General features: G+C 61.5%; 1 pseudogene; it reads left to right on the top strand.

Annotated features, from left to right (window-relative positions):
* The first annotated feature begins 423 nt into the window (after positions 1 to 423).
* On the top strand, positions 424 to 1,625 carry LOC132212681 (glutamine amidotransferase-like class 1 domain-containing protein 1; annotated as a pseudogene).
* The last annotated feature ends 1,572 nt before the right edge of the window (positions 1,626 to 3,197 follow it).

Below are 3,197 nucleotides of genomic sequence, written 5' to 3'. Positions count from 1 at the left end.
TTTAGGTCTATAAAGTCCTCAAAGTATAATGTTTTCATAATGTATGGGAGAAAAAATAATTTTCCCTCTACCATACCAGTGTTTTTAGTGTGATCTCTATGCCCCGCCAATAAAAGACAGATTAATAGGTGAAAACAAACAAGTTTTTAAGGACATGCATGCATCCTTTGTGCAAGGGACATACCCAGGAGACTGAGTAACTCCCTGAGATGGCCTTTATGGGAGGAACCACCTTTCCTCTACCCTCCTATGTTCCTTCAGCTGGTCTAACAATTAAATCTACTTGAAACAGATTAACAAGGGAAAAATAACCAAATTGAATTCTACGCATACATGTGGGACCCCCCAAATGTGAGAGAGTCAGTATGAAAGGCTCCAGAACAGAACGGTAGAATGAGGCATGGATAACATTCCGAGCTAAGGATGAGGTAAGGCACCTTGGGCCTTCGGAGGGGAGACGTGTCATTGCAGGGTGAGAAAGCAGGTGTTTGTGAAATCGGTATGTCAAAAAGGTTGCCTCTGATAATCCTGTACACTGGGCAAGATCCCTAATTTCAATTCTTCTAGGTATTTAAGATGGGGCAGAAGTCTCTCTTAGCCCTCAAGGTCCAGGCTGCCTTTAGCTCAAAACAATACGCATACTACCTATCTTGGCATGAACCCCTACAGTTTCAAGTCACCGCCTTAAATACCATCCCCAGATAAGACAAAAAAAAATGTAGGGGGGGGGGGAGCCAGCTATGGAGGCTATTTAAAAGACAGTGTTGGTGAGGCTCCCGCGGAGGGGGTCCGGGGGAACCGGGGGACCGGGGGGCACCCCGCCTGGGAGGGCGAGGCAAGCGCACCCAACGCATCCAAAGTGCCTGAGGCAAGAGGCCCGCCCCCCCGGGCGGCTCAGCCGCAATCGCAAGGCCTTGTGGGGCGCCCAGCGGGGAGGCGTCCTTGGCTGCTGGGGGCGGGGGCGGGGGCAGTGGGTGTCCCCCGGCCGCCGGCCTGCCTGCGGGAGTGTCAGCCCGGTCCTTCCTCCACTGCTTCCCGTTGGCCGGCGCTGCCTTCAGCCTGCAGGTGGCCACCCCAGCGGGGGGGGGGGGCTGGGGGGGGGAGACCCTGGACTCGGTGGGCGTGAGTGAGCGCAATGCACGCTGGGTGCGGGCCTTCCGCCCAAGGCCTAGGCCAGCCCCGCCATCCTCGGGTCCACCGATGGTGCCCGGTGCCGTGCCCTCCGGACTCCCAGCCGCCCCGGGCCCTGGCTGACCTGGCCACAGTGGTCCCTGGCCCGAACCCTGCAGCACTTCCGCTCCGAGAGCAAGCCCAGCCCATCTGCGCGGCCAGCAGCGGGGTCGCTGCCCTGGGCCGCGCCACCCACGAGGACCCACCGGTTGTGGGTGTCCCACGGCGACAGCGTGACCGGGCCCTCCGTGTCCGAGTTCATCGGTGCCCGGCGTCAACCGCCCGCCTCTCGTCGCGGAGGCCTTTCTGAAGGACACGGGCTCCGGCTTCAGTGCTGACTAGCCTGGTGCGGCGCACATGGCGCTGGACCGCCACCTCCTCAGGGGCCAGCACGCGGGCTCCACTGTGCCTGCCACCGGCAGCACCTGCCCTTCCTTCACGGCGGCCGGAAGTGACGTGTCCCCGAGGAGCCAGCCTTCCTGCCAGTGAGGCCACCACCTCCCGAGGCCCCGGTCCCCAGAGGCAGCGGGACTCAGGCCTCCGGATCGAGGCTCTGACAGCGCCCGAGGCTGACTTCATCCGACCAGGCCTGTGGGACTGGGGGGGGGGTGGGGGGGGGGGGAGGGGGCCTCCAGGCGGCAGCCTAAGGCGCGTTGGGTCTTGGCGGGTGTGAGGCCAAGGGTGTTGCACGGCGCCTGGTGGGGCTCGGGGTCCATGTGGAGCCTCCACAGGGAGTTGGTACCCAGAGAATCAGCTGGGCAGTGATGGCAACCCTTTTGAGCTTTGCGTGTCAGCATTTTGAAAACCTAACTTAACTCTGGTGCCGTGTCACATGTAGAAATTTTTTTATATTTGCAACCATAGTAAAACCAAGACTTATATTTTTGACATTTATTTTATACTAGGGGCCCGGTGCACGAAATTCGTGCACTGGGTGTGTGTGTCGGGGGGAGTGTCCCTCAGCCCAGCCTGCCCCCTCTCACATACTGGGAGCCCTCAGGCGTTGACCCCCATCACCCTCCAATGGCAGGATCGGCCCCTTGCCCAGGCCTGACGACTCTGACAGAGGCGTCAGGCCTGGGCAGGGGACCCTCATTTCCCCCCATCACTGGTTCTGCCCCCAGCCCAGGCCTGATGCCTCGGCCAGAGGCGTAGACCCCCATCACCCTCCGATCGCCTGATCAGCCCCTTGCCCAGGCCTGATGCCTCCGCCAGAGGTGTCAGGCTTGGACAGGGGACCCCCATCTCCCCCTGATCACTGGTTCTGGCCCCCTCCCAGGCCTCAGGCCTCTGGCCCAGGAATCATGCCTGGGCAGGGGACCCCCATCTCCCTCTGATCACTTGCTCCACCCCCCGCCCAAGCCTGACGCCTCTGACCCAGGCTTCAGGCCTGGGCAAGGGGACCATCATATCCCCCAAATCCCCAGCTCCGCCCCCCACCCAGGCCTGATGCCTCGGCCAGAAGAGTTGACCCTCATCACCCTCCGATCACCAATCACCGGATCGGCCCCTTGACCAGGCCTGAAGCCTCCGGCAGAGGTGTCAGGCCTGGGCAGGGGACCCCCAGCTCCCCGCGGTTGCAGGCTCTGCCCCTGCCCAGGCCTAATGCCTCTGGCCTAGGCGTCCGGCCCGGGCAGCGGGGACCCGCAGCTGCAGCGGCCCCGCGATCATGGGCTCCGCTTTAGGCCCAGGCAAGGGACCCCTAGCTCCCGGGACTGCCAGCTTCGACCGTGCCCAGCTCCGATCGCTGGCTCCACCCCTACTTCCTGCTATCACTGGCCAGGGCGGAAAAGGCACCTGATTCTCTGATCATGGCTGGGGGGCAGGGCAAAGGCGGCCCCAGGGCCGCCTTTGCCCTGCCCCCCAGCTCTTAGCTCCCCCCTGGGTTTCCGATCACTGTCAGTGGCAGGGGGCTTCTTCCTGCTTTCACTTTCGCCTCCCTGCATTGTGCCTACATATGCAAATTAGCCGCCATCTTGTGGCAGTTAATTTGCATATAGCCCTGATTAGCCAATGAAAAGGGTATC

This window comes from Myotis daubentonii, chromosome 11, assembly GCF_963259705.1.
Source record: "Myotis daubentonii chromosome 11, mMyoDau2.1, whole genome shotgun sequence".
In the NCBI taxonomy this organism is placed as follows: domain Eukaryota; kingdom Metazoa; phylum Chordata; class Mammalia; order Chiroptera; family Vespertilionidae; genus Myotis; species Myotis daubentonii.
The sequence above is the reverse complement of the archived record's forward strand: the minus strand, read 5'-3'. Positions and strand labels throughout refer to the sequence as shown.